General features: G+C 41.4%; 1 protein-coding gene across 9 annotated transcripts in view; it reads left to right on the plus strand.

The window, feature by feature from the left end:
* LOC125462946 (synaptotagmin-B) overlaps nt 1-21,460 on the plus strand; it is a 579,758-nt gene that overhangs the window by 194,640 nt on the left and 363,658 nt on the right. The gene's annotated exons all lie outside the window — the stretch shown is intronic.

Here is a 21,460-nt window from a genome sequence, read left to right on the forward strand (position 1 = left end):
GTTCGTGAAACATGTAAAAAGTTTTTAAACAATATGTTAACACATTTCAATTTTCTGTAAGAGTGCCTAACTTCAGTGGGAAAGAAATCTATTGTAGTTTACCTCTTGAGGGATCCTTTCAGGGCTTTGAGCTATTTCTTTATTTATAATTACATGGTGCCTTCCATGAGCATGTAAATGATACTTGTAACATCACGTAAGGTTTGCAAGTAGCTGTTAAAAATGTTTAGTTTGAATATTTAATTACTTTCTATTGAATCCCTTTGTTCTGAATATCTAGCTAAGCACTGAATTGTAACTAATTATACTGATCACATCAGTAAGCAATCAATCAGGAGTTATTGAGCTGACCTTGTGCTTTATTATCAATAAACATAGTCATTAACTCAGGGAGACTCAGCTGACTTGAGAATGTCAATATAACACCCACACATTAAATTCATCCTGACCAATTCCTACAATTGATTTTATCAAGTCTTGCTACTGGAATAATTTTGTGCATAAACAGAACTAAAGAAAACCATAGACATTCAATCCATAAATCTTTGGAATTTGCTGAATTTTTCAAATGGTTTCAACAGAAGCCTGTATGAGCATGTCATATGTCCCATAATGTCTGAAAACTGATTTTAACGGCTGCTGTTACAGGGAGAGTAACTAATTTTTCTTGATATGCTAAATAACATTCTACGAAAAGTTGCCTATTCAAAAGGTTATAAAATGTGAGGCTGGATGAACACAGCAGGCCAAGCAGCATCTCAGGAGCACAAAAGCTGACGTTTCGGGCCGAGACCCTTCATCAGAGAGGGGGATGGGGGGAGGGAACTGGAATAAATAGGGAGAGAGGGGGAGGCGGACCGAAGATGGAGAGTAAAGAAGATAGGTGGAGAAGGTGTGGGTGGGGAGGTAGGGAGGGGATAGGTCAGTCCAGGGAAGACGGACAGGTCAAGCAGGTGGGATGAGGTTAGTAGGTAGCTGGGGGTGCGGCTTGGGGTGGGAGGAAGGGATGGGTGAGAGGAAGAACCGGTTAGGGAGGCAGAGACAGGTTGGACTGGTTTTGGGATGCAGTGGGTGGGGGGGAAGAGCTGGGCTGGTTGTGTGGTGCAGTGGGGGGAGGGGATGAACTGGGCTGGTTTAGGGATGCAGTGGGGGAAGGGGAGATTTTGAAACTGGTGAAGTCCACATTGATACCATATGGCTGCAGGGTTCCCAGGCGGAATATGAGTTGCTGTTCCTGCAACCTTCGGGTGGCATCATTGTGGCAGTGCAGGAGGCCCATGATGGACATGTCATCAAGAGAATGGGAGGGGGAGTGGAAATGGTTTGCGACTGGGAGGTGCAGTTGTTTGTTGCGAACTGAGCGGAGGTGTTCTGCAAAGCGGTCCCCAAGCCTCCGCTTGGTTTCCCCAATGTAGAGAAAGCCGCACCGGGTACAGTGGATGCAGTATACCACATTGGCAGATGTGCAGGTGAACCTCTGCTTAATGTGGAATGTCATCTTGGGGCCTGGGATGGGGGTGAGGGAGGAGGTGTGGGGACAAGTGTAGCATTTCCTGCGGTTGCAGGGGAAGGTGCCGGGTGTGGTGGGGTTGGAGGGCAGTGTGGAGCGAACAAGGGAGTCACGGAGAGAGTGGTCTCTCCGGAAAGCAGACAGGGGTGGGGATGGAAAAATGTCTTGGGTGGTGGGGTCGGATTGTAAATGGCGGAAGTGTCGGAGGATAATGCGTTGTATCCGGAGGTTGGTAGGGTGGTGTGTGAGAACGAGGGGGATCCTCTTGGGGCGGTTGTGGCGGGGGCGGGGTGTGAGGGATGTGTCGCGGGAAATGCGGGAGACGCGGTCAAGGGCGTTCTCAATCACCGTGGGGGGGAAGTTGCGGTCCTTAAAGAACTTGGACATCTGGGATGTGCGGGAGTGGAATGTCTTATCGTGGGAGCAGATGCGGCGGAGGCGGAGGAATTGGGAATAGGGGATGGAATTTTTGCAGGAGGGTGGGTGGGAGGAGGTGTATTCTAGGTAGCTGTGGGAGTCGGTGGGCTTGAAATGGACATCAGTTACAAGCTGGTTGCCTGAGATGGAGACTGAGAGGTCCAGGAAGGTGAGGGATGTGCTGGAGATGGCCCAGGTGAACTGAAGGTTGGGGTGGAAGGTGTTGGTGAAGTGGATGAACTGTTCGAGCTCCTCTGGGGAGCAAGAGGCGGCGCCGATACAGTCATCAATGTACCGGAGGAAGAGGTGGGGTTTGGGGCCTGTGTAGGTGCGGAAGATGAACAGTCCATCTTCCGCACCTACACAGGCCGAACAGTCCATCTTCCGCACCTACACAGGCCCCAAACCCCACCTCTTCCTCTGGTACATTGATGACTGTATCGGCGCCGCCTCTTGCTCCCCAGAGGAGCTCGAACAGTTCATCCACTTCACCAACACCTTCCACCCCAACCTTCAGTTCACCTGGGCCATCTCCAGCACATCCCTCACCTTCCTGGACCTCTCAGTCTCCATCTCAGGCAACCAGCTTGTAACTGATGTCCATTTCAAGCCCACCGACTCCCACAGCTACCTAGAATACACCTCCTCCCACCCACCCTCCTGCAAAAATTCCATCCCCTATTCCCAATTCCTCCGCCTCCGCCGCATCTGCTCCCACGATAAGACATTCCACTCCCGCACATCCCAGATGTCCAAGTTCTTTAAGGACCGCAACTTCCCCCCCACGGTGATTGAGAACGCCCTTGACCGCGTCTCCCGCATTTCCCGCGACACATCCCTCACACCCCGCCCCCGCCACAACCGCCCCAAGAGGATCCCCCTCGTTCTCACACACCACCCTACCAACCTCCGGATACAACGCATTATCCTCCGACACTTCCGCCATTTACAATCCGACCCCACCACCCAAGACATTTTTCCATCCCCACCCCTGTCTGCTTTCCGGAGAGACCACTCTCTCCGTGACTCCCTTGTTCGCTCCACACTGCCCTCCAACCCCACCACACCCGGCACCTTCCCCTGCAACCGCAGGAAATGCTACACTTGTCCCCACACCTCCTCCCTCACCCCCATCCCAGGCCCCAAGATGACATTCCACATTAAGCAGAGGTTCACCTGCACATCTGCCAATGTGGTATACTGCATCCACTGTACCCGGTGCGGCTTTCTCTACATTGGGGAAACCAAGCGGAGGCTTGGGGACCGCTTTGCAGAACACCTCCGCTCAGTTCGCAACAAACAACTGCACCTCCCAGTCGCAAACCATTTCCACTCCCCCTCCCATTCTCTTGATGACATGTCCATCATGGGCCTCCTGCACTGCCACAATGATGCCACCCGAAGGTTGCAGGAACAGCAACTCATATTCCGCCTGGGAACCCTGCAGCCATATGGTATCAATGTGGACTTCACCAGTTTCAAAATCTCCCCTTCCCCCACTGCATCCCTAAACCAGCCCAGTTCATCCCCTCCCCCCACTGCACCACACAACCAGCCCAGCTCTTCCCCCCCACCCACTGCATCCCAAAACCAGTCCAACCTGTCTCTGCCTCCCTAACCGGTTCTTCCTCTCACCCATCCCTTCCTCCCACCCCAAGCCGCACCCCCAGCTACCTACTAACCTCATCCCACCTGCTTGACCTGTCCGTCTTCCCTGGACTGACCTATCCCCTCCCTACCTCCCCACCCACACCTTCTCCACCTATCTTCTTTACTCTCCATCTTCGGTCCGCCTCCCCCTCTCTCCCTATTTATTCCAGTTCCCTCCCCCCATCCCCCTCTCTGATGAAGGGTCTCGGCCCGAAACGTCAGCTTTTGTGCTCCTGAGATGCTGCTTGGCCTGCTGTGTTCATCCAGCCTCACATTTTATTATCTTGGAATCTCCAGCATCTGCAGTTCCCATTATCTCTGATACTATTCAAAAGGTTAACCAAGTATCTATGTATTTTAGAAGGAATTCCACCCAAAGTTTTATTAAAACAACTCCATTCAAAACAGAACCTAAACTAGCATGACACACCCTGCCATAGTTTTGACTGGAATATTATTTGTGTGAATGAAACCCAATGATCTCTGCACGCCGATGTTGCAGCGAGACTTCCATTGGGTTGTGTTCTTAACCATCTTTAGTTGTTGTATCAACTGTATCGCTTTCATCACAAGGTCAGAACTGAGTATATTTGGTGATGATTACATGATGTTCAGCACCATTTGCAGTTCACCCTGTGTTGAAAACGGGTTGTGTCCATATCTATACTTTAGAGGGAAATCAGGAGGGCAAAAAGGAGACATGAGATAACTTTGGTAAATCGCGTTAAGGAAAATCCAAAGGAATTCTACAAATACGTTCAGGACAAAAGAGTATCTAGAGAGAGAATAGCCCCCTTGAAGGTCAGCAAGGCTGCCATGTTGTGGAACCTCAGGAGATGGGAGAGATAGAGATACTGAACAGGTATTTTGCATCATTGTTTACTGTGCAGAGGATATGGAAGATAAAGAGTGAGGGAAAATAAATAGTAATGTCTTGATAAATGTCCATATTTCAGAGGAGGAGATGCTGGATGTCTTAAAATGCATAAAGGTGGATAATCCCTGGGACCTGATCTGGGGTACTCTGGAACTCTATGGGGCACTAGGGAAGTGATTGTTTGGTCCCTTGCTGAGCGGTTTGTATCATTGATAGCCACAGATGAGGTGCTGGAAGACTGGAGGTTGGCTAATGCAGTGCCATTACTTAAGGACGATGGGATGGAAAAGCCAGGTAATAGTCAGCGGTTGAGCTTGACATCAGCAGTAGGCACGTTATTGGAGTAGATACTGAGGGACAGGGTTTACATGTATTTCAAAAGACAAGGACTGATTGGGGATAGTCAACATGTGTTTGTGTGTGAGAAAACGTTTTCTTACTCACTTGATTAAGTTGTTTTTTGATGAAGTAGAAGAAGATTGACAAAGTAAAGTGGTAGATGTGATTTATATGGACTTCAGGAAGACGTTCAACAAGGTTTCTCATGGTAGACTGATTGGCAACGTTATATCAAGTGGTATACAGGGCAGACTAAACATTTGGATACAGAACTGGCTCAAATATAAGAGACAGAGGGTAGTGTTGGAGGGTTGTTTTTCAGGTTGTTGATCAGATGGGCCATGGGCCGAGGAGTGACATTTGGAGCTTAATCTCGATAAATGTGAGGTGCTGCATTTTGGAAAGGCAAATCTGGGCAGAACTTGTACACTTAATGACAAGTCCAAGAGAGAGTTGCTGAACAAAGAAGTACAGGTTCATTGTTCCTTGAAAATGGAGCCCCAGGCAGTCAGCACAGTGAAGAATGCATTTGGCATGAGATAATGGGAACTGCAGATGCCGGAGAATCCAAGATAACAAAGTGTGAAGCTGGATGAACACAGCAGGTCAAGCAGCATCTCAGGAGTGCAAAAGCTGACGTTTCAGGCCTAGACCCTTCATCAGAGAGGGTGATGAAGGGTCTAGCCCGAAACGTCAGCTTTTGCGCTCCTGAGAAGCTGCTTGACCTGCTGTGTTCATCCAGCTTCACACTTTGTTATCAAGGCATTTGGTATGTTTGCCTTTATTGGTCAGTGCAATGAGTATGGGAGTTGGGAGATCATATTGCAGCCATACATGGCATTGGTTAGGCCACTTTCAGAGTACTGTATTCAGTTCTGATCTTCCTCCTATAGGAAGGAGTTGTAAAGGTTGAAAAAGTTCAGAAAAGATTTCCAAGAATGTTGCCAGTGTTGGAGGGTTTGATCTATAGAGAGCGGCTGGGGTTATTTTGCCTCAAGCATCGGAGGCTGAGAAGTGACCCTATAGAGGTGTATAAAATCATAAGGGGCTTAGATAGGGTGAATAGCCAAGGATTTTTCGCTGGGGTAGGGGAGTCTAAAACTAGGGCATAGGTTTAAGGTGCAAGGAGAAAGATTTAAAGGGAAGCAAAGGGGGCATTTTTTTTTCAGTGGTGCGTGTATAGAACGAGCTACCAGAGAAAGTGATTGATGCTGGTACAATTACAACATTTAAAAGGCATCTGGATGGGCATAATAGAGAGATTTTAGGGGATATGGGCAAAATGCTGGCAAATGGGACTAGATGAATTTAAGATATCTAGAGAGCATGGATGAGTTGGACTGAAGGGCCTGTTTTCATGTGACACAGCTGTATCGTTGTTGGTGATAAGACCTTAACAACTTTTGTGTTTTGGCTGATAAGTGGTAAATAACATATGTCTCCACACAATGTGCCAGGTAATAGCAATATCGAGAAAAGAATCAAGCAATCTCCCCTTGAAGTTCAATGAAATTGTTAATGCTGAATTTCCCTCAACAAACCAGGCCTGTCATTTGATTAGAAACTGTTAGAACAGCATTTCCTCTGGATCCAAGACCAGATCAGATGCTGGGGATTCTACAATTAATAATTTCTCTCCTAACGTCCCGAAGTCTGTAAGGACAGTTTAGGAATACACCTCATTGCCCAAAGTGGCCCAACAATAGTCAAGAGACTCAATACTCTTCTGATCAAACCAGCCCACGTAATTAGCATTCCATTTCTTTAACATTCACTCCCTTTACCAACACAAAATGATTGGTGTATGTATCATGCACTAGACAGCACATCTTGCAATGACATCATTAACAGCACCTTCCCAATCTGCAATCTCTTCCCACCTAGAAAGACAAGAGTAGCTGATGCATTGGAACACCTGCAAATTTACCACAAGGTCATCCAATAATCTGACTTGGAACAGAATTGTTCCTTCACTGTCCCTACATCAAAAAGAAATCAACTACCTTCCTAAAAGCACGATGGTGTGTCTTTTTAGTTGAAGAAAGCAGCTCACCATCACCTCATTTGGTGATGTGCATCAACCATTGGCCTTGCTTGTGATGTTCACAAACTTTGAATAAATTATAACAAAGATCAGTTGAAGTCAATACTTAAATTAATTTATTTCATGTATGACCCACATGCTGACCGGCACTCAATTCCTGGAAACAATATTTGATTTAGCTGTTTAGTCCCCATTTCCATTTCTTGCATTGAAATGGTGCCAGCGCTGATAACACTGATTTCAAAAGTCAGTTTGCATGTCTTCTCATAATTCAATGCTAATAAAACCAGTGAATTTGTTTAGCATAGAGTTCATGTTGTCAAAGGCTCTCTGCCTTTTTTTGTCCATTCAAATGTTTTGCCTTTCTTCAATAATTTTGACCAAGATGCCTTTACAGTGTTGCAGTTTGGAACAAATGTCAGATAAGCTCTACTCTTGCCAATATGTACTTTTTAAAAAAAACCTTTTGTCTTAAGCTCAAGAAACTCTAAAGAAGGCCCTATTTTCATTTCTTTAGGATCTATTTGAAGTTGCCTCACTTTAAAACCAGATTTGTGATCAAATTGGCTCTTGTAACCAAACAGTTCATTTAAAGTGGTATAAATGTCCATCTTAATTTTGACCGAACAGACCCATGCCATTGATGCAGACAATGCAATTATGCAATCCTTCAAAACTTTGGTCAACAATTAGAAAATTGCTTGGCACCTTTATTCCAAAGAGACACTGTACATTGATTAAAATCCATCTAATATTAGAAAAAACTGATTCATTTGGCTATACCAGTCGATGCAACTTATGAGTATACTTTTAACAAATTAAATTTTGTGACAATTCACCAAGCTTTTCAATGCGGGCTTCCAGTTGTAGAATCGGATAACAGTCCACTCATGTTGCCATATGGACTTTGTAATAATCAATGCATAATATTTGGGGAATCATTCATTTTCAGCACCATTATGATAGGCTGCTCTGATGACTGTAACTCAGTTTAATTGTGAACATGGTCCATCATGATCTTAATCACTTCCTTCTCCTGAGCTAACCTCTCTCTGGATTGAGTGTATAGAATATTGTTTTATGGGTAACACAACCTTTACGTTAACATAAAATAAAACATGAGCTGCGGATGTTGAAGATCTGAAACAAAAACAAAAATCACTAGAGAAACTCAGCAGATCTGGCAGCATCTGTGGAGGGGGAAGCATTAGCAAATCAGAACTTTCTGGGTTATTCACACTAATAGATTCACACATCTGTAATAGCTTTTGTTGTAAGTCACTACATTAGTCTTCTGGAAGATTGCATTATATTCTATCTGACTTCTTAAGTACCTCAACATTATTCCATCTGGCAACTAAAAGACAAGTCTTGAATTTTCAATTTCTGATTCATTTTCCAGTTATTTTGATATTTTTATTTATTTATTTCACTACACACATTTTTCTTCTGATTATTCTCCTTGACATAATGTCTCTTTAACATGTTATTGTGATACACTCACTGATTTTTCTTCCCGTTTGGAGATGTCACTGTGTAATTCACATCATTGAGTTTCTTTTCCGATATGATAAGCTCCAATAAACCGAGCCTTTTTTTTTGTTTTGTGCCTCCAGGGAAACAATGTTAACATATTGTCTCCAACAACAAAGTTCTGAATTTCAGCTATTTTATTCTCTCTAGGTTTGAATGTTTATCATGCACTTTTTAAGTGCTTTCTGGCCAACTCTCTCACAGTAGTTTTCCTTTGAAATTTAGGCTGAAAGTACAGTCTCTGAGCTTTGGTTATCAGTTTCTCTTCAATCAATTAAAGGGATGCTCTCATTCACGTCCTTCTGGACACAGTGGCACAGTGGTTAGCACTTCTGATTCACAGCACCAGGGACCAAGATTTGATTCCATGCCCAGGGGACTGTCTGTGTGGAGTTTGTACATTCACCCCCTATCTGTGTGGGTTTCCTGCAGGTGCTCTGGTTTCCTCCCCCAGTCCAAACGTGTAGATTAGGTGGATTGGCTAAATTGTCCTTAGTGTCTAGGAATATGTAGGCTTAAGGGAATTAGCCATGCAGGGTTACAAGGAGAGGAGAGGGGAGGGGAGAGGGTCTGGGTAAGATGCTCTTCGAAGAATCAGTGTGGATCTGATGGACAGTATGATCTACAAGAAGGGATTGAAGGGTTGAAAGGTAAAAATGATTGAATCCTGCGAATGTTCCCAATGGAAAACATTAATGGTATCCTAGTCATTAGGATATTCCTGACAATAAACCTGATGGTCTGCAAAGTATAATGCCACCTTTCATTTCTCTTTGTGGATGATAAGCTGAACATGCATATTTTGTTATTCTAATAATAATCATAATAGTTACAACATATGAACTTTGACATGATTAGATTTCTTTGTTTAATACATTTCTGATAGAAAATTAAGCTACCTTTTCCATTTTTGTCATCATTATCTCCCAAAGTATGCTTAATGAAATCCATTGCAAACAAATATAATTGTTGAAGCATATTCTCATTCCTGCCTTCAGTTAGGATCTGTTACAATCTGTTAGGATCCTGCGAAGCTATTCTTCAAAATCTTCTTTTATAGAAACATGATGTAGGTTTTATTGATGATTGACTTTGTCCGAGTACCTACTATAAATTTCATGTTGAGGAAAATTTGATTACATCTCTCTAATCCTAGTCAATTAGAATGTTTCAGTATTTTTGCCTGTGTTTTCTTGATATCTAAGTTATTTTGAGAGCCTCTTGTAAAATTTAATTACCATTCTCAGATGAAGCTATAAGCTGATGGACAGCTGTTCATCCCTCAATAGCTGGCATTTGAGGTGGTCTCCATTTTCACTTAATGCTTTTCAAATAATAATACTCGGGTAGTGGTTCTGAGTAGATGATTTGGTATAAATCTGAATTTCAGATTCTTTTTTCTACAGCCTTCTTTTCCACTTAATCAAATTGTCTTGTAACTGGATTTCCAAGTCATCTCCTTTTCTTTTCATATCCTCTTCCTCTTCCTAATTCCTCAATTCTTTGGGCCTTAGACCTAGCACAGTGTGAGGAAGCTATCCAGGATGTTCTTTCTGTAACATTTCAATTTAATTTACAACTGCTGGGTTCCAAAACCCTTTGTGAGGCCAATTATTTAAAACATCTGGGTTATTCCCCAAGATAACATCAATTCCTTCCATAAGGATTTGTTTAACCACTCTGACTGTATCTTTTCATTTATTAAGTCAAAGCACAAAGAACAAAGAAAATTACAGCACAGGAACAGGCCCTTCAGCCCTCCAAGCCTGCGCCAATCCAGATCCTCTATCTAAACACGTCCCCTATTTTCCAAGGATCTGTATTCCTCTGCTCCCTGCTCATTCATGTATCTGTCTAGATATATCTTAAATCACACTATCATGCCCGCCTCTACCACCTCCACTGGCAATGTGTTCCAGGCACCCACCACCCTCTGCGTAAAGAACTTTCCATGTATATCTCCCTTAAACTTTCCTCCTCTCACCTTGAAATCATGACTCCTAGTAATTGAGTCCCCCACTCTGGGGGGGAAAAAGCTTCTTGCTATCCACCCTGTCTATACCTCTCATAATTCTGCAGACCACAATCAGGTTCGGCCTCAGCCTCCATTTTTCTAATGTAAATAATTCTAACCTACTCAACATTTTTTCATAGCTAGTGCCCTCCATTTCAGGCAACATCCTGGTGAACCGCCTCTGCTTCCTGTCTAAAATATCCACGTCATTTTGGTAACATGGCGACCAGAACTGTACACAGCATTCCAAATGTAGTCGAACCAAAGTCCTATACAACTGTAACATGACCTGCCAACTCTTGTACTCGGTACTCCGTCCAGTGAATGAAAGCATGCTGTATGCCTTCTTGACCACTCTATCGACTTGCGTTGCCAGCTCCAGAGTACAATGGACCTGAACATCCAGATTGAAGTCACTCTTCAATCCAACAGTGTAGATTGGGACTGGTTTGTGATCTCCATGACAACACCCGCTAATATTTTCTCCTTCAATAACTTCCCTGAAAGTTAAAAGTTATAATCAGGCAGCACCTTTGACTCGCTCTGACTATGTTTACATATTTACTGGTTTAATTATTTGATTAGAAGAATAAGGAAATATATCATCTTTTTGAGATGACTATTCAGACATCTAATGGTCTGATTCACTTTATCAATAGTTAAGGAAGAATCTTCTTGTTTGTACTGAATAATCTTTCCTTTATTATTAGATTCTAATCAAGTATGTTCTCTTTATACAACAGCCAATTTTAAAACCTACATTCATTCCTAAGACACCATTATCTGAATATTCCTTCAGCATTCCAGTACTGTAATCAGTCTCCTATTTAACTTCCAACAAATAGATTTGTCTAGTCATATTACAATGGAAACAAGTTATATTCTTTACATCACCTTAAGGTTCTAACATTTCTCTTTTATTACTTTGGCCTCCTTTTTGTTTGTTCTCTGAAACTAGCACCTCTTCCAGTCACAAATTGTGTTTTTCTCCAATTTCTTTGTAGATTCCAGTATACCCATCTCCTCATAGGAAACTAATGTAGAATTTCTTACATATATGTCAGAGGTCCTGTTTCTCTAATGCTCAAAACTAGATAGTTATCAAAACATATGTTACATTTACTGGAATATTATTTTTGAATTCTTCCATGATCAGAGTTGTCTTATGTTCTCAATTTTTTTTTTACTGACTTCAGCGATCAAAACCACTAGCCCCACAGCATTTCTTATTCACTTGTATATTGTACAAATGTCTGATTTAGTTTTTTTTTCCCTTGAAGCTTGTTGATTGAAATTTACCACTACATGGTCTAGCTCATAAGCTTTGTGTATTGCTTTTTGAGCAGTTTCACATTTGACAGACTGTTCTTCTTACAAAGCCATGTGCACAGTCATAGCTGTGTCTCTGTAGAAAACTATTGTGACATTTAAGATCAGTACAAATTCCCATCACTTTGTTTAGTTATGTTTTCAAATGCAGCAGAAACATCTTGCAATTCTATTCTTGACAACTGTAGATGCTAAATGTAGATTTCTGATGAAATCAAATCAGTCATTAGAGTCAGATTCATCCTCCAAGCTAACACCTTCTATCTATTCTTATTCTAAGCTTTTCTCTGTTCATTTCATGTGGGCTTTTTCTTTACCTCCTTATCATCCACTACTTTTTAAATTCTATTTCAGGTTGTTTTGTCTTTTTTTTTCAACCTGCCTTATTTCTATTTTTTTTCCTTTCTATTTCACTTTTCCTTTCAATGCAAATCATTTCATTTTTCTTTTTGTCTCTCCAAGTCATAGCCATGCCTTCACTAATTCTAGTGATCACACAGTTAATCCCTCCTTCTGACTCTGTTAGGTAATTACTTTAATCATCTCGTCTTTAGAAGGTCCAGGTTTCACTTCTAACTTCAATCTGTTTAAACACTTCATTTTAACCTGTGTCAAAGACATCAATAATCTGTTATTATGTCTCTTTCTCTCAGAAAAGCCTAAGCAACACTGAAACCCATTTTGACAGTCCAAGCTGTGCAATAAAGCTTACTACAACACACCTATGTTAAGTCCAGAGCCTCTGTCTATTTTCTTTTAGAAAGGACATAGATCTTTCTTAAATTCAATGAATTTCCAATCCTGGATAGACTTTATTGCAATGCCAGCTTACATGACTATTGGGGAAATCAGATACTAGAATGAAACCTAGTTTGGTAGATCGAGGTTTTTTTGTTTGTTTAGTTAAATAACACAGTGGTTAGTCACTGAAACACAAGGTTGCAAACGTCCTTTAACAATTAGACATGCATTCATTGCACAAATGAGAGAAAAATAACAAACCAAGTGATAGATAGATACAGGAGGCATTTTAGAAATATCTTTACATGAGCAGCAGGACCTTTAACCTGTTTCACAACACTATCCATTATGGGCACTTAAGTCCAGAGAAATTATATTCACATCTTAACACTTTAAGTTGGTACTTAACTAATTCCTTCCATTTTCCTTTCTAAGAATAGAGCCAATTGTACAATTCATACCTGTGTCTGCTGGCATGAACCTTTCATAGACCACAGGACCTCCACTTGCTCAATTTTAGTCAACTTGAAGACTCCATACAAGTTTTCTTGGCTTGCCAATCCGAAGGCCCTCTGTTTATTTGACTTATTTCCTTGGCTTGAACTGAAAAAAGTTGATTCTCCTGTTCTAAAGTCAAAACAAATGACTTTGTTCTGTTTACTCCACCCCCTTCTCATCCCCCTCGCTAGTAATATTGCTATTATAAACACCTTATCCATTAACATGATGGTGGCTTTCCTAAGCACTTGGTTAGCCACATGCTTTCCTAGCGATAGCACATTTAAGTTACTGTTCCTAATGGCTTTCTGACCTTTCAAAAGGCATTCAGAAAACTGAGCAAAATCTCTCTTCCTCTATTTGGTTCTTGCGTTTTAAAAATAATATTACAAATGAGACATCTTACATCCCATATGGTCCTGGTTGAGTTTTGGGGTTGGTTGGGGGGGGAATGCATCAGCTTTCTCTTGGGAGGGGAAGATGCCTTTTAGGGTGTTCAAATATCCTTGAGATCGTTAAAAGTACACATTGATTTAAAAACTGAATAAAGCTTACTGTCAAAGAACTGTCAAAAAGCCGTTGACACGCTCTCAAAGTCTCAGCTAAGGAAGTAAAATGAAATAAACATCAGTGCTGGTTATTTCACTGTCTGTTGACATCACCTCATTTAAGATTTGTGCTTTATGATTATAACCCCAATCTATCATACTCACGCTGAGCTCCTGTTACATGAGCAGTTTGATAGTCAACTTATAAGTACTTATAGAATGGAAGTGTTAGTTCTTTTTTCCAACTAATTGTTTGTGAAAGAAACAATATATTGAACTTTTTTAAGTCTACGTATTATTTTTAATAATGACATCATAATAGGCACTTTATTTTATGTCTGCACGGCTCCTGAAGTATGGATAAGTGAACATTTGGCATGGAGAAGGAATGGCAAGAGGTGGTGTGTGGGGATTATGGATTAGCATGATTAACACTAAATTGGTACAAAGACTAGAAAGAGGCATTGGGATGAGTGAGGGTGATAGGTTAGCATAGGGATAGAAAAGTTATGGAGGTGTGTCACACTCTTGAAATACATGGAGGGTGCTGGGGACCTCTGGCGATGGGGATGTAGCAGAGTTATTAGGGATTATGTGAGTTGTTTAGAATTTAGAATTAGCTTCATTGTCACATGTACTCAAGAGTACGGTGAAAATCTTACAAGTCACCACCCATGGTGCTATCTTAGGTACAAAGCTACCCAGGTACAGATTCTTAAGTACAAATTAGGGGAAATTAAAGAAATAAAAAGCTCAGAATTGTGTAGGACATTGGCAGATGTGGAAGATGTTACAGGCAATTGATATGTACAGGACATTTAAGTAGCAAATGTTGAGTTTGCATAGATGCAAGATGAGTGCGTAAGAGAAAGAGGCAGGGGGAAATAAAACAGGTGACATGAAATACTGGGAGTTGATTTGGTTTCCTGTTGGGTGAGCTAAGTAAATCACCCTAGTTTTGCACCCATGTTTGTGATTTACTTTAAGTTGGGGTGAATAATAAATAGTGCAGGTTGGTACAGCACACTGCAAAGGAACAAGGATGCATCAGGGAGCAGACAAATTGATGGCAAATACAGTCCAATACTGGTACTTGTAAGATCATCATCTGTTTTCAGTCCATGGGAAATAAATCAGAACAGGCTGTACATGCTGAGAAACTATCAGAAAGATTAGCAAGGCAATTTGGGAATCAAAGTATATAAATCATTAAAGGCTAACTGAGCACTAAACACAACAAAAAATAATCATGGAATACGAGCCTTCATCTCAAGGGGACTGAAATAGAGAGTTGGAATTTATTCTTTTGTTTCGGGTTCTGTTCAGGCCCTATCTAGAGCACTGCATTCACTTTTGAATACAACTCTTGGAATGAATGTGTTCCCCCTGGAGAGACCCAGGTACAGATGCATTTGGATTATACCAGCGCTTGGAGGTGCAAGTTATGGCCCAGGGGTGCATACAAGTTTTTGATCCTTCAATTAGAAGACCAAGGATGGTTTAGTAGTTGTGTTTAAAATTATAAATGAATTGCTTAGTCGAAAGGAATCCAGCGTTGAAATCTTGATGTATTTTGTACTTCTTTTAAGTGCACTGTAAGTATGAAACATCTGCTCTAACTTCAATTGAAATATGTAAACGAAGATTGTCAAGTTTATTAATTAAGCATGTTGAGGATTATAAGGTTATTTGTGACTATATATAGAAAGTTATACACACGCAATTTTCCTTGGCAGACAACAGGATCTCAAAAGGGTTCTTGAGCTGAGATTTTGGGCATTGATCTCTGACGTCAGCAGTGGTTGCCCTGGGAAAAGGCAAAACACTTCTACTTGTTCCCCTCAGTTAATACAGCCCAAGTTTCTTGAGGATTCTGACCAGCAGTGTTCTGCTGTGCCCAATGCTATTTGTCATTTATATAAATGATTTAGATCAGAATGTAGGATGCATGCTTAGTAAGCTTGCAGATAACACCAATATTAGTGGTATAATGGACAGTAAAGGTTATCTAAGAGCATAATGAGATCTTGATCCACTTGGCCGAGGAGTGGCAGATGGAATTTAATTTGGATAAATGCATGGTGTTGCATTTTAAGATAAACCACGGCAGAACTTTCTTAGTTAATCATAGGACCCTGGTGAGTGTTGTCAAACAGAGAGGCCTAGGGGATCAGGTACATATTCCTTGAAATTGGTGTCACAGGTAGACTGTGGTAAAGAAGGCATCTGGCATGTTTGCCTTCAGTGTTCAGAACATTGGGTTTATGAGTTAGGACGTCATGTTGTGGCTGAATAGGACATTGGTGAGACTACTTTTGGAGTACTGCATACAATTCTGGTTGCCCTTCTATAGGAAGCACATTATTGAATTGGAAGGGGTGCAGAAAAGATTTACAAGGATGTTACCGGGTCTGGAGGGCTTGTGTTACAAGGAGAGACTGGATAGGCTGGTACTTTCCTCGTTGGAGTGTAGGAGATTGAGGGGTGAACTTATTGAGGTTTATAGAGTCATGAGGGGCATCAATAAGGTGAATATCCAAGGTCTTTTCCCCAGGGTAAGGGAGTTCAAAACTAGAGGTCACAGGTTTAAGGTGAGAGGAGAAGGATTTAGAAAGGATCTGAGAGTCAACTTTTGTGCACAAGTGGTGACGTATATATGCAATGAACTGCCAGAGGAAGTGGTACAGATTCAACATTTAAAAGACATGTACATGGAGAACTACATGAATAGGAAAGAATGAGCAGAATATGGGCAAATGTGAGTAGCTTAGTTTGGGAAGTCTGGTTGGCATGGATGAATTGTACCAACTGGCCTGTTTTTGTGCTGTATGATTGAGTCTATCTAAGCATTGCCTACTCATCCCTAGCACTATCTCAATGTATCTACATTACACCTTTACCAAAAATAATATTTAAGTAAAATTGAACATCGCAAACTCTACATTAGTTGCAAAGATTTTATTTAAAGAAAAACATTAGTATCAATTAAGTGATTTGTTAAACATTACAGTGAATATGTTGCAATTTGTTGAGCATCATAAACTCAATAATGAGCAGTACTTGATTAATAAGATTTTATATAATTTAGGACAAGCTACACTGTGCACAGTGATGAACAGTAAATAGCCTGTTTTATATGCAGATAGTTAGTTGTACCTATGTCTCATAACAAAAGGCTTTCACTTTAACATGCTCTTATGGCACACTGACCTTACCATAGCTGAGGCCAGGTGCCAACTCTCCTCCTACCGCCCCTTGAAACAAAACATCATCTCTCAAGCCATTCATAACTTCACCTCAGGTGACCTCCCACCCAAAGCCTCTAACCTTTTTATTCCCCACCCCTGCACCACCCGTTTCTATCTCCTTCCCAAAATCCACAGACCTGACTGTCTCAGCTGACCCATTATCTCTGCCTGCTCCTGCCCCACTGAGCCTATCTCTGCTTACCCTGACCCTGTTTTCTCCTCCCCGGTCCAGGAACTTCCCAACTGCATCAGGGACACCAACCACACCCTCCACTTCCTCCAAGACTTCTAATTCCATGGTCCCCAACTCCTCATCCCCACTACGGACATGCAATCCCTACACACTTGTATTCCCCATGTGGATAACCTAAAAGATTGCTTCTTCCTCTCCCGCAGTCCCAAGTAGTTCCCCACCACTGACCCCCTCATCCGCTTAACTGAACTCCTTCTTAGCCTCAACAACTTCTCCTTTAACTCCGTTCACTTCCTGCGGACTAAGGGGGTGGCCAGGGGCACCCACATGAACCCAAGCTATGCCTGCCTCTGTTTAAGATATGTAGAACAGTCCCTCTTCCGTAGCTACACTGGCACTATCCCCCACCTCTTCCTCCATTTCATTGACTGTATCGGTGTTCCCCTGCGAAGCTTGGACAGTTCATCAACTTTACTAGCACCTTCCACCCCAACCGCAAATTCACCTGGACCATCTCCAATGCCTCCCTCTCCTCTTTGAACATCTCTGTCTCCATCTCTGGGGACTGCCTCAAAACTGGCATCTATTACAAGCCCACTGACTCCCACAGCTACCTAGACTACGCCTCCTCTCGCCCACCCTCCTGCAAGAAGAGCCTTCCCCTAGTCCCAATTCCTCTGCCTCGACTGCATCGTGGAGTGTTCCGCTCATCACATTCCCGGATGTCCTCCTATTTCAAGGACCGTAACTTCACACCCTCTGGTGATTAAAAATGCCCTCAACCACATCTCTTGTGTTTGCTGTATATCCGCCCTCACATCCCCACCCCCAACAAAAATAAAACCAGAATCCCCCTTGGTCTCACATCACCCCACCAACCTCCTCATCCAACGTAATATTCTCCGCCACATCCACCATCTACAATCCGACCCCACAACTAAAGGTATATTTCCCTCCCCATTTCCATCTGCGTTTTATAGGGATTGCGCTCTCACTGTGTGACTACTTTGTCAGCTCCACACTCCCTACTAGCCCCAGCACCTTTCCTTGCAACTGCAGGAAGTGCTACACCTGCCCCTACACCTCCCCCCCACATCACCTCCATCCAAGGCACAAAACAAACCTTCCACATTAGACAAGGATACACCTGGACATTTGTCAATGTGGTCTATTTTATCTGCTGCTCCTCATCTGGCTTCTGCTACATCGGTGAGACCTAGCATGAGACTTGCAAGGCATTTTGTAGAGCACCTTCACTCGGTTCACAACAAAGCATTTTAACTCTCACTGCCACTCCCTGGGTGACATGTTTCTCCTGGGGATCCTCCAGTGTCACAATGATGCCAGCTGCAACCTGCAGGAGCAGCAACTCATATTCCGCCTCAGAAGCCTACAGCCCGATGGTTCCCCTAAACGTGGATATTACTAGTTTCAAAATCTCCCCACCGTCAGCCTCATCCCATGACCACCCCTCCCTCTCATCTCCACCTCCTTGACTTGACACAACCTGTCCATCTTCTCTCCCACCTATCTGCCCTTCCCACCTCACTGACCGATCCCCTACCTGCACTCAGCTAGCACTATCCCATCTACCTTCCCCAGCCCTATCCCTCTTCTCTCTCTCTTTTTATTTCTGGGTTCCCTTCCCCCTCACCACTTCTGAAGAAGGGTCCCAACCCGAAACATCAACTTTCCTGCTCCTCTGATGCTGCCTGGCCTGCTGTGTTCCTCCAGCTCCACACTGTGTTATCTCTGACTCCAGCATCTGCAGTTCTTATTATCCCCGCTTAACATGTTGCCTCAATCAGGAGAAAAAAAAACATTCATAGATTAGACGCCTTTGGATTTCAAAGTAAGTCAAAGTTTTGTTGTATGTAGTTTCAAACACTTCACTGGGCTCTTTCTTTATATAATTGGTTTGAATTTTAGTTTATCATATCATTCTGTTTCTATCAAACGATATAAAGGCATTTATTGGATACATTTGAAAATTATACTTCTGATCATCATGGGACATTGATAGCAAATATGCCATCCTCGTTCAGCACGGGCTGAGCAACAGATATCAGTATGTATTCACTCTACCTGTGCTTCAGACTGTTAAATCCCCACACTCCACCCTTGACTCTCCTATGCATAATCAAACTTTGGCATCTATATACGTTGTGTTAACACAGTCACCTAACAAAACGCCTCCCACCTAATCAAAATCTAGTGATTAGCTTTGATACTTCAGTAAAGTTGGAAGTTATCCTGTCTATTCTGCACTGGTCCATAATGAAAAAAAGTATTTGATGCATGCATACTTAAGGGATACATGGAAGTAGCTTGTTAACAATCAGTTTACTGTTTCACTTCAGTCTAGATGTTATTATTGTTGGTTATCCATTAACATTGAAGAGTTTTCTATTGTCAGATAACACTTTAAATTGAGGTTTATTGCTTTAATTTTTTGATTCTTTGATCATTTAATGGGCAAGTAGGAAGTGATTCATTTATACACAAATGCTGGTATTTAACAGGCATCAAGCAAATATATCACATTTATAATGCTGATAAAATATTATCACACTCATCTGATTTTCTATAAAGTTTGTTTTTGAGCCATAGAAATCAAAAGTTAGGCAGGGATCAATTAAATTCATATTGTCAACTATTATGCAGCTGTTTGTTTGTCAGATGCAACAACTTCTATGGCAATGCCTTTAGGTTTAGGTGCCACTTCTGATCAGGACACTCCATATGCTATCAATGTTAAAGGTGGTCACAGAATCCATTTATAAGAAGTTTAATACTTTACTATCAGTTACTCCAAATTACCATTAGCTATAAATTGATCTACAGGAAAATGATATTGGCATCCTTATGGCATGGCAGTTTGTCTGTTGCTGGCAATCATTTCCACTCAATCTATATGTGATACTCTGAATAGATCCTAAGAAACAAGTGGTTGCTCAAATATTAATTGATTTAGTTCATAAACTGGTTAAATTTAATCAAGTCTTCCAAAATACTAATGAAGAATGTGACGCACTATAGTCCATTTATATGTAAGCCTATATAATTTGGAAAGCAATGTAAGGAGATCATTGCACTAAGAACACATTTCATTTGATTAATAAACTGTTTTAAAAAGAAATGTTAGTTTGAGATGAGCTAAGATATTGTGACTGAAGAACCAATTTAACAGGCAGCAAAAAACAACCTTGTTCCTTAGAGCTTGCAGTCCATTTTTTTTTAGGAAGTCTGCATTACTTTTCGTTCTCTTGAGCACGGAGAAACTGAGTTTGCAGTGATCGGAAGAACAACCACATGCAATGCTTGCAGCAAAACAGATGACATTAATTTCATTAAAAGGACCTATTACTGGATGTGCAAATTGTTTATTGAGATGATAAATAGTCTTCAGGCACTTAAATTAAATTGATTGTTCTTATAATTTGTTATGCATATTGTAATTGACAACAACACGATGAGAAGAAATGATTTTATCTGTTAAATGTTCTTATACCTAAGTGACAAATTACATAGAATATATATCTTTGGAAACTTATTGATCCAAATTTTTCATGCCAGTAAACTCTGAAATTAAACCTAACTTTAAATATTCGTGTTGTGATGGTTATTGCATTCTACCTAATGCAATGAGTTATCCCTAAGGTGCAAAAGCTGTTTGATATTAGTTTCAATCTTGTCTGGACAGATGGTGTGAAGTTTTCTTTTTCCAGCCAAACATCATGTGGCTCCTATACAGGACTGCCCACCATTTTAAAAACAACAATGTTTGAGTTGCTTCCTCTCACTAAAACAGGGCACCATAATGGCTAATGCTGAACTGGAAATATCCATTTTGTGAGCCTACATTATCACAACAAATTAGACCTATAAAATATGCTGCAATAATTATTGAAGAAATTGATGTTGATGCTGAGTGCTAAAGAGAAGTATAATATCAACCAACTGAATGACAGCATTGTATATAAAGCAAACAGTATTAATACCATATTGCCTTCCTCTTTAAGAAAACTTTAAGTTGAATGCATCTTTACTTGTCCAAAATCAATAGTTTGTTAGATAATAATTGTTCCAAGGAATATGGAGATGGCAAGGGAATTGCATTAAGATAGATGTATAGTCATGGTCTAGAATGGCACAGTAGGCACAAGAGGCTGAATGACCTACTTGGTCTGATGTCCATATGTTCATCACAGATCTGAATCTTACCCAAGGTTATTAATGGTTACATTAGTGCAGCAACCAGCATGGACATTTATTAATGTCTTTCAAAGTAATAATACCTACCTAACTGTTATTCATTAAATGTTGGAAATTATGTACATAGGCTAGATATGGTTTGTGGTGCTTATATGAAAGCTAAATAGTGAAGTTCAGCATCAAAAGCAAAAAAAAAGTGCCAGTTATATTGAACAGGTTAGTCAGCGTCAGTGAGGAACAACAATGGTATGCATTTCAGGTTAATGACCATTATTAGAACTGTTAAATGAAGAGAAGTAGCAAG

Source organism: Stegostoma tigrinum, chromosome 21 (genome assembly GCF_030684315.1).
Source record: "Stegostoma tigrinum isolate sSteTig4 chromosome 21, sSteTig4.hap1, whole genome shotgun sequence".
NCBI lineage: Eukaryota > Metazoa > Chordata > Chondrichthyes > Orectolobiformes > Stegostomatidae > Stegostoma > Stegostoma tigrinum.